This window comes from Culex quinquefasciatus, chromosome 1, assembly GCF_015732765.1.
Source record: "Culex quinquefasciatus strain JHB chromosome 1, VPISU_Cqui_1.0_pri_paternal, whole genome shotgun sequence".
Taxonomy (NCBI): domain Eukaryota; kingdom Metazoa; phylum Arthropoda; class Insecta; order Diptera; family Culicidae; genus Culex; species Culex quinquefasciatus.
Genome location: NC_051861.1, coordinates 56,632,923 through 56,645,136, shown reverse-complemented (window position 1 = coordinate 56,645,136; position 12,214 = coordinate 56,632,923).

The following is a 12,214-nucleotide window of genomic DNA, read 5'->3' as shown; positions in this document are numbered from 1 at the left end:
GGATACCGCTTGAGACCGTTGAATCCACAGCATCTCCTTCAAGCATCACGATTATTATTTTTTTGGGTTAGTAGGATAAGGTATTGGCTTTTCGATGCCTCCCGAGCTACGATGCTATGGGGAGGACTTTCATAACAGACCCGTCGGCGAGCCTTCCGAGCAACGATGCTATGGGAAGGTCTTTTGGTTAACACACAAAGTCACTCACACACAATTATTTCACTCCACTATTAATTAATTCAAAATGTCAGTGCGTCTTTCGATCATTATATAGAAATGGCTTTTTCACCATTAAAAATAAAACCTTATTCAAAACATTATACACAATTTACCCGACGCCGTGCCTTCCGATCAACGATGATATAGGAAGGGCTTAGAAAATCACAAAACAATTAATTAAGATCTCGCGTCCCCACTTCCAGCGCACCAATGATGCTATTATTCGATTAGCACAATCACTCACTCCATACGAATACAAAAGCACACAAAAAAATTAACCTGCATAATCACGATTTCGCGTCCCCACTTCCAGCGCACCAATGATGCTATTATTCGATTAGCACAATCACTCATCCGATACGAACAGCGACACAAAAGCACACCAAAAATTAACCTGAATAATCACGACTTCGCGTCCCCACTTCCAGCGCACCAATGATACTATTATTCGATTAGCACAATCACTCATCCGATACGAACAGCGACACAAAGCACACCAAAAAATTAACCTGAATAATCACGACTTCGCGTCCCCACTTCCAGCGCACCAATGATGCTATTATTCGATTAGCACAATCACTCATCCGATACGAACAGCGACACAAAAGCACACCAAAAAATTAACCTGAATAATCACGACTTCGCGTCCCCACTTCCAGCGCACCAATGATGCTATTATTCGATTAGCACAATCACTCATCCGATACGAACAGCGACACAAAAGCACACCAAAAAATTAACCTGAATAATCACGACTTCGCGTCCCCACTTCCAGCGCACCAATGATGCTATTATTCGATTAGCACAATCACTCATCCGATACGAACAGCGACACAAAAGCACACCAAAAAATTAACCTGCATAATCACGATTTCGCGTCCCCACTTCCAGCGCACCAATGATGCTATTATTCGATTAGCACAATCACTCATCCGATACGAACAGCGACACAAAAGCACACCAAAAAATTAACCTGAATAATCACGACTTCGCGTCCCCACTTCCAGCGCACCAATGATGCTATTATTCGATTAGCACAATCACTCATCCGATACGAACAGCGACACAAAAGCACACCAAAAAATTAACCTGAATAATCACGACTTCGCGTCCCCACTTCCAGCGCACCAATGATGCTATTATTCGATTAGCACAATCACTCATCCCATACGAACAGCGACACAAAAGCACACCAAAAAATTAACCTGAATAATCACGACTTCGCGTCCCCACTTCCAGCGCACCAATGATGCTATTATTCGATTAGCACAATCACTCATCCGATACGAACAGCGACACAAAAGCACACCAAAAATTAACCTGAATAATCACGACTTCGCGTCCCCACTTCCAGCGCACCAATGATGCTATTATTCGATTAGCACAATCACTCATCCGATACGAACAGCGACACAAAAGCACACACAAAAATTAACCTGAATAATCACGACTTCGCGTCCCCACTTCCAGCGCACCAATGATGCTATTATTCGATTAGCACAATCACTCATCCGATACGAACAGCGACACAAAAGCACACCAAAAATTAACCTGCATAATCACGATTTCGCGTCCCCACTTCCAGCGCACCAATGATGCTATTATTCGATTAGCACAATCACTCATCCGATACGAACAGCGACACAAAAGCACACCAAAAAAATTAACCTGAATAATCACGACTTCGCGTCCCCACTTCCAGCGCACCAATGATGCTATTATTCGATTAGCACAATCACTCATCCGATACGAACAGCGACACAAAAGCACACCAAAAATTAACCTGAATAATCACGACTTCGCGTCCCCACTTCCAGCGCACCAATGATGCTATTATTCGATTAGCACAATCACTCATCCGATACGAACAGCGACACAAAAGCACACCAAAATTAACCTGAATAATCACGACTTCGCGTCCCCACTTCCAGCGCACCAATGATGCTATTATTCGATTAGCACAATCACTCATCCGATACGAACAGCGACACAAAGCACACCAAAAAATTAACCTGATAATCACGATTTCGCGTCCCCACTTCCAGCGCACCAATGATGCTATTATTCGATTAGCACAATCACTCATCCGATACGAACAGCGACACAAAAGCACACCAAAAAATTAACCTGCATAATCACGATTTCGCGTCCCCACTTCCAGCGCACCAATGATGCTATTATTCGATTAGCACAATCACTCATCCGATACGAACAGCGACACAAAAGCACACCAAAAATTAACCTGAATAATCACGACTTCGCGTCCCCACTTCCAGCGCACCAATGATGCTATTATTCGATTAGCACAATCACTCATCCGATACGAACAGCGACACAAAAGCACACCAAAAATTAACCTGAATAATCACGACTTCGCGTCCCCACTTCCAGCGCACCAATGATGCTATTATTCGATTAGCACAATCACTCATCCGATACGAACAGCGACACAAAAGCACACCAAAAATTAACCTGAATAATCACGACTTCGCGTCCCCACTTCCAGCGCACCAATGATGCTATTATTCGATTAGCACAATCACTCATCCGATACGAACAGCGACACAAAAGCACACCAAAAAATTAACCTGCATAATCACGATTTCGCGTCCCCACTTCCAGCGCACCAATGATGCTATTATTCGATTAGCACAATCACTCATCCGATACGAACAGCGACACAAAAGCACACCAAAAAATTAACCTGAATAATCACGACTTCGCGTCCCCACTTCCAGCGCACCAATGATGCTATTATTCGATTAGCACAATCACTCATCCGATACGAACAGCGACACAAAAGCACACCAAAAATTAACCTGAATAATCACGACTTCGCGTCCCCACTTCCAGCGCACCAATGATGCTATTATTCGATTAGCACAATCACTCATCCGATACGAACAGCGACACAAAAGCACACCAAAATTAACCTGAATAATCACGACTTCGCGTCCCCACTTCCAGCGCACCAATGATGCTATTATTCGATTAGCACAATCACTCATCCGATACGAACAGCGACACAAAAGCACACCAAAAAATTAACCTGCATAATCACGATTTCGCGTCCCCACTTCCAGCGCACCAATGATGCTATTATTCGATTAGCACAATCACTCATCCGATACGAACAGCGACACAAAAGCACACCAAAAATTAACCTGAATAATCACGACTTCGCGTCCCCACTTCCAGCGCACCAATGATGCTATTATTCGATTAGCACAATCACTCATCCGATACGAACAGCGACACAAAAGCACACCAAAAAATTAACCTGAATAATCACGACTTCGCGTCCCCACTTCCAGCGCACCAATGATGCTATTATTCGATTAGCACAATCACTCATCCGATACGAACAGCGACACAAAAGCACACCAAAAAATTAACCTGCATAATCACGATTTCGCGTCCCCACTTCCAGCGCACCAATGATGCTATTATTCGATTAGCACAATCACTCATCCGATACGAACAGCGACACAAAAGCACACCAAAAAATTAACCTGAATAATCACGACTTCGCGTCCCCACTTCCAGCGCACCAATGATGCTATTATTCGATTAGCACAATCACTCATCCGATACGAACAGCGACACAAAAGCACACCAAAAATTAACCTGAATAATCACGACTTCGCGTCCCCACTTCCAGCGCACCAATGATGCTATTATTCGATTAGCACAATCACTCATCCGATACGAACAGCGACACAAAAGCACACCAAAAAATTAACCTGAATAATCACGACTTCGCGTCCCCACTTCCAGCGCACCAATGATGCTATTATTCGATTAGCACAATCACTCATCCGATACGAACAGCGACACAAAAGCACACCAAAAAATTAACCTGAATAATCACGATTTCGCGTCCCCACTTCCAGCGCACCAATGATGCTATTATTCGATTAGCACAATCACTCATCCGATACGAACAGCGACACAAAAGCACACCAAAAAATTAACCTGCATAATCACGATTTCGCGTCCCCACTTCCAGCGCACCAATGATGCTATTATTCGATTAGCACAATCACTCATCCGATACGAACAGCGACACAAAAGCACACCAAAAATTAACCTGAATAATCACGACTTCGCGTCCCCACTTCCAGCGCACCAATGATGCTATTATTCGATTAGCACAATCACTCATCCGATACGAACAGCGACACAAAAGCACACCAAAAAATTAACCTGAATAATCACGACTTCGCGTCCCCACTTCCAGCGCACCAATGATGCTATTATTCGATTAGCACAATCACTCATCCGATACGAACAGCGACACAAAAGCACACCAAAAAATTAACCTGAATAATCACGACTTCGCGTCCCCACTTCCAGCGCACCAATGATGCTATTATTCGATTAGCACAATCACTCATCCGATACGAACAGCGACACAAAAGCACACCAAAAATTAACCTGCATAATCACGATTTCGCGTCCCCACTTCCAGCGCACCAATGATGCTATTATTCGATTAGCACAATCACTCATCCGATACGAACAGCGACACAAAAGCACACCAAAAAATTAACCTGAATAATCACGACTTCGCGTCCCCACTTCCAGCGCACCAATGATGCTATTATTCGATTAGCACAATCACTCATCCGATACGAACAGCGACACAAAAGCACACCAAAAATTAACCTGAATAATCACGACTTCGCGTCCCCACTTCCAGCGCACCAATGATGCTATTATTCGATTAGCACAATCACTCATCCGATACGAACAGCGACACAAAAGCACACCAAAAATTAACCTGAATAATCACGACTTCGCGTCCCCACTTCCAGCGCACCAATGATGCTATTATTCGATTAGCACAATCACTCATCCGATACGAACAGCGACACAAAAGCACACCAAAAATTAACCTGCATAATCACGATTTCGCGTCCCCACTTCCAGCGCACCAATGATGCTATTATTCGATTAGCACAATCACTCATCCGATACGAACAGCGACACAAAAGCACACCAAAAATTAACCTGAATAATCACGACTTCGCGTCCCCACTTCCAGCGCACCAATGATGCTATTATTCGATTAGCACAATCACTCATCCGATACGAACAGCGACACAAAAGCACACCAAAAATTAACCTGAATAATCACGACTTCGCGTCCCCACTTCCAGCGCACCAATGATGCTATTATTCGATTAGCACAATCACTCATCCGATACGAACAGCGACACAAAAGCACACCAAAAATTAACCTGAATAATCACGACTTCGCGTCCCCACTTCCAGCGCACCAATGATGCTATTATTCGATTAGCACAATCACTCATCCGATACGAACAGCGACACAAAAGCACACCAAAAAATTAACCTGAATAATCACGACTTCGCGTCCCCACTTCCAGCGCACCAATGATGCTATTATTCGATTAGCACAATCACTCATCCGATACGAACAGCGACACAAAAGCACACCAAAAATTAACCTGAATAATCACGACTTCGCGTCCCCACTTCCAGCGCACCAATGATGCTATTATTCGATTAGCACAATCACTCATCCGATACGAACAGCGACACAAAAGCACACCAAAAATTAACCTGAATAATCACGACTTCGCGTCCCCACTTCCAGCGCACCAATGATGCTATTATTCGATTAGCACAATCACTCATCCGATACGAACAGCGACACAAAAGCACACCAAAAAATTAACCTGAATAATCACGACTTCGCGTCCCCACTTCCAGCGCACCAATGATGCTATTATTCGATTAGCACAATCACTCATCCGATACGAACAGCGACACAAAAGCACACCAAAAAATTAACCTGAATAATCACGACTTCGCGTCCCCACTTCCAGCGCACCAATGATGCTATTATTCGATTAGCACAATCACTCATCCGATACGAACAGCGACACAAAAGCACACCAAAAAATTAACCTGAATAATCACGACTTCGCGTCCCCACTTCCAGCGCACCAATGATGCTATTATTCGATTAGCACAATCACTCATCCGATACGAACAGCGACACAAAAGCACACCAAAAATTAACCTGAATAATCACGACTTCGCGTCCCCACTTCCAGCGCACCAATGATGCTATTATTCGATTAGCACAATCACTCATCCGATACGAACAGCGACACAAAAGCACACCAAAAAATTAACCTGAATAATCACGACTTCGCGTCCCCACTTCCAGCGCACCAATGATGCTATTATTCGATTAGCACAATCACTCATCCGATACGAACAGCGACACAAAAGCACACCAAAAATTAACCTGAATAATCACGATTTCGCGTCCCCACTTCCAGCGCACCAATGATGCTATTATTCGATTAGCACAATCACTCATCCGATACGAACAGCGACACAAAAGCACACCAAAAATTAACCTGCATAATCACGATTTCGCGTCCCCACTTCCAGCGCACCAATGATGCTATTATTCGATTAGCACAATCACTCATCCGATACGAACAGCGACACAAAAGCACACCAAAAATTAACCTGAATAATCACGATTTCGCGTCCCCACTTCCAGCGCACCAATGATGCTATTATTCGATTAGCACAATCACTCATCCGATACGAACAGCGACACAAAAGCACACCAAAAAATTAACCTGAATAATCACGACTTCGCGTCCCCACTTCCAGCGCACCAATGATGCTATTATTCGATTAGCACAATCACTCATCCGATACGAACAGCGACACAAAAGCACACCAAAAATTAACCTGCATAATCACGATTTCGCGTCCCCACTTCCAGCGCACCAATGATGCTATTATTCGATTAGCACAATCACTCATCCGATACGAACAGCGACACAAAAGCACACCAAAAATTAACCTGAATAATCACGACTTCGCGTCCCCACTTCCAGCGCACCAATGATGCTATTATTCGATTAGCACAATCACTCATCCGATACGAACAGCGACACAAAAGCACACCAAAAATTAACCTGAATAATCACGACTTCGCGTCCCCACTTCCAGCGCACCAATGATGCTATTATTCGATTAGCACAATCACTCATCCGATACGAACAGCGACACAAAAGCACACCAAAAAATTAACCTGAATAATCACGATTTCGCGTCCCCACTTCCAGCGCACCAATGATGCTATTATTCGATTAGCACAATCACTCATCCGATACGAACAGCGACACAAAAGCACACCAAAAATTAACCTGAATAATCACGACTTCGCGTCCCCACTTCCAGCGCACCAATGATGCTATTATTCGATTAGCACAATCACTCATCCGATACGAACAGCGACACAAAAGCACACCAAAAATTAACCTGAATAATCACGACTTCGCGTCCCCACTTCCAGCGCACCAATGATGCTATTATTCGATTAGCACAATCACTCATCCGATACGAACAGCGACACAAAAGCACACCAAAAATTAACCTGAATAATCACGACTTCGCGTCCCCACTTCCAGCGCACCAATGATGCTATTATTCGATTAGCACAATCACTCATCCGATACGAACAGCGACACAAAAGCACACCAAAAATTAACCTGAATAATCACGACTTCGCGTCCCCACTTCCAGCGCACCAATGATGCTATTATTCGATTAGCACAATCACTCATCCGATACGAACAGCGACACAAAAGCACACCAAAAAATTAACCTGAATAATCACGACTTCGCGTCCCCACTTCCAGCGCACCAATGATGCTATTATTCGATTAGCACAATCACTCATCCGATACGAACAGCGACACAAAAGCACACCAAAAATTAACCTGAATAATCACGACTTCGCGTCCCCACTTCCAGCGCACCAATGATGCTATTATTCGATTAGCACAATCACTCATCCGATACGAACAGCGACACAAAAGCACACCAAAAATTAACCTGAATAATCACGACTTCGCGTCCCCACTTCCAGCGCACCAATGATGCTATTATTCGATTAGCACAATCACTCATCCGATACGAACAGCGACACAAAAGCACACCAAAAAATTAACCTGCATAATCACGATTTCGCGTCCCCACTTCCAGCGCACCAATGATGCTATTATTCGATTAGCACAATCACTCATCCGATACGAACAGCGACACAAAAGCACACCAAAAATTAACCTGAATAATCACGACTTCGCGTCCCCACTTCCAGCGCACCAATGATGCTATTATTCGATTAGCACAATCACTCATCCGATACGAACAGCGACACAAAAGCACACCAAAAAATTAACCTGAATAATCACGACTTCGCGTCCCCACTTCCAGCGCACCAATGATGCTATTATTCGATTAGCACAATCACTCATCCGATACGAACAGCGACACAAAAGCACACCAAAAAATTAACCTGAATAATCACGACTTCGCGTCCCCACTTCCAGCGCACCAATGATGCTATTATTCGATTAGCACAATCACTCATCCGATACGAACAGCGACACAAAAGCACACCAAAAAATTAACCTGCATAATCACGTGTTTGGTTGAGCGTTTTAGCAGAATGCATTATTGAATACACAATGAGTTGTTCTTAATTCCGCTATATATACATCTTGATACAGATACACCATTTCCTCGAGAACAGAACACTGATGTCTGCAATTAGACGAATACGTATCTGTCAAGATATTAAAATATAGCGAATTAAAGAACAACCAAAAATTTGTATGAATAATCACGACTTCGCGTCTCCACTTCCAGCGCACCAATGATGCTATTATTCGATTAGCACAATCACTCATCCGATACGAACAGCGACACAAAAGCACACCAAAAATTAACCTGAATAATCACGACTTCGCGTCTCCACTTCCAGCGCACCAATGATGCTATTATTCGATTAGCACAATCACTCATCCGATACGAACAGCGACACAAAAGCACACACAAAAATTAACCTGCATAATCACGATTTCGCGTCCCCACTTCCAGCGCACCAATGATGCTATTATTCGATTAGCACAATCACTCATCCGATACGAACAGCGACACAAAAGCACACCAAAAAATTAACCTGAATAATCACGACTTCGCGTCCCCACTTCCAGCGCACCAATCTACGTAACGCAAAATTTGGGATTTGGGAGAAACTCAAGTGGAGCTGGAATAAAACGCTCGTAAAAATCTCGGAATTTTTTGAACGTTCAATTGTGGACATGATACTTCATTGATCGCCACTTCCCCGAACCCGGTCAGGCGGGTATGCCCGTTGCCCAGAACCGCGCGCGCGGTTCTGGGCAACGGGCATACCCGCCTGACCGGGTTCGGGAAGTGGCGTTCGAAAATGGCCGTTCGGGGATATGGTCATTCGGGAAAATGATTTTCGGGGATGTGGAAAATTAGGGAAGTGGCCATTCGGGAAAATGGTTTTAGGGAAGTCGCCATTCGGGGATGTGGTCATTCGGGAAATGGATTGTTCGGGAAATGATTTTCGGGTGAATGACATTTCGGGAAAGTGTCTTTTCGGAGATGTGGCATTCGGGGAAATGTCTTTTCGGGAATGTGGGTTTCGGGGAAATGTCATAGATTCAAAAAAACCTATAAATTATTATTCTTTACAAAAAATAAATACTAATTGAACAAAAAAAAAAGCTAGCAAAAATTATGCCAAACGTCCATTATGCCAAACGTCCTTGATGGGTTTTGAACGAATTATGCCAAACGTCCATTATGCCAAATGTCCATTATGCCAAACGTCCCTGATGTCTTGGACCAATTATGCCAAACGTCCATTATGCCAAACGTCCATCTTGAAAACCCGTTATGCCAAATGTCCATTATGCCAAATGGGGTACACCCGTTCGAGTGCATGGGGTGATTGGTCATTATAATTAAATAATGGCATCAGTAGTGCGGTGCCTGTGTGGACGCGCAGTCCTGTTTTTTTGTGTTATTTTCCGTCTCTTTTATGTCGCTGTTCGAGTGCATGGGGTGATTGGTCATTATAATTAAATAATGGCATCAGTAGTGCGGTGCCTGTGTGGACGCTCAGTCCTGTTTTTTCGTGTTATTTTCCGTCTCTTTTATGTCACTGTTCGAGTGCATAGGGTGATAGGTCATTATAATTAAATAATGGCATCAGTAGTGCGGTGCCTGTGTGGACGCTCAGTCCTGTTTTTTCGTGTTATTTTCCGTCTCTTTTATGTCGCTGTTCGAGTGCATGGGGTGATTGGTCATTATAATTAAATAATGGCATCAGTAGTGCGGTGCCTGTGTGGACGCGCAGTCCTGTTTTTGTGTTATTTTCTGTCTCTTTTATGTCGCTGTTCGAGTGCATGGGGTGATTGGTCATTATAATTAAATAATGGCATCAGTAGTGCGGTGCCTGTGTGGACGCGCAGTCCTGTTTTTTCGTGTTATTTTCCGTCTCTTTTATGTCGCTGTTCGAGTGCATGGGGTTGTGGGAACGGAATCGCCGCAGGGAATAAAACGCGTAGTTCACCGACTAAAACTAAAACTCTACTTTTTATTCGACTTGTCTCTTGCGCGGCACAGAGAAGAATGAGCAAATGATCTGTGTGCGTGTGTCTGCAACAGGGGTGTGCTGAGCCGGCAACGTGTAGGTGTAAGTGTGTGTGTTATGTGTAAATGTTCGCAGGGGCAGGACACCACCACAGTGCCCCCTCCAGTTACACCAGGAATCTAATGCGGTGGCCAGATGGGGTAACTACTGTCTTCTTGAGCTCCTCGACGTCCTCCTCAACGATGAATGCTGGCTTGATCCGATCGATAGTTACCCGCTGACTCTTTCCTTTGATCAGCAAGTCGAAGCACTTGTCACCTCGATGGAGTACTTTGAACGGTCCCTCGTATGGCCTTTGAAGCGGTTTCTTGACCATGTCAATTCGTACAAACACGAACCGACAGTCCTTCAGATCGCGCTGAACGAAAACTTTCGGTTTGGCGTGGTGCTGTGGGTCCTTCGGCTTGAGCTCGTCGAACACGCGATGCATCTCCTTCGCGTAGTCACTGCGGTCCAGCTCCGTCTTGGGAGCATCGAAGAACTCTCCTGGAACTCGTAGCTGTTGGCCGTAGACTAGCTCCGCAACAGAACAGTTGAGATCCTCCTTGAGGGCCGTTCGCAGACCAAGCAAGACCAACGGTAGTCGGTCAGCCCAGCGCTTGGGGTCAGTACACATTAACGCGGCCTTGAGCGTTCTGTGGAAGCGTTCTACCAACCCGTTAGCTTGAGGGTGGTAAGCAGTGGTACGAAGATGCTCCGAACCAAGGAGATGGTTCAGCTCGCGAAACAGTTCAGATTCGAACTGTCGTCCTTGATCCGTCGTTACCTTCTCCGGCACTCCAAACCTAGCGATCCACGTCGAGTTGAAGGCTCGCGCTACTGTCTCAGCTGTCATGTCGGTAATTGGTACAGCTTCGGGCCAGCGTGTGTAGCGGTCTACCATCGTCAGCAGATACCGATACCCGTTAGACGGCGGCAGAGGTCCAACTAGATCCACGTGGACGTGTTGGAATCGGCTCTTGGGTAGGTCAAACCTGCAGACCGGCGCCGTGGTGTGACGTTGGATCTTCGATTGTTGGCAGTGGATGCAGCACTTCACAAAATCGGCGACGTCTTTGTTCATCGAAGTCCAAACGAAACGGTCCGTTACCAAGCGCCGAGTGGCTCGGACGCCGGAGTGTGACAAGCCGTGCATGGTTTCCAGAACACGTCGACGGTGCGGCAGCGGAATGTACGGACGGACCTTACCTTCCACCGAGATGTCACAGTACAATCGATCACCATTCGCAGTGAACGGACGTTGTTCGAACTTCAAGGACGGAGATTGCAGCAGGCCTTGCAATTCGCTGTCACCAACTTGATCAGCTGCGACATCTGCGTAGTTGATGACCGTAGGAGTTGAAATTGAAAGTGCGTCAGCCACCACGTTGTCTTTGCCGCTGATGTGACGAATATCCTGCGTGAACTGCGAAATATACTGCAAGTGTCGGTCTTCGTGCGGCAATCGAGCGGGAGAGTTTG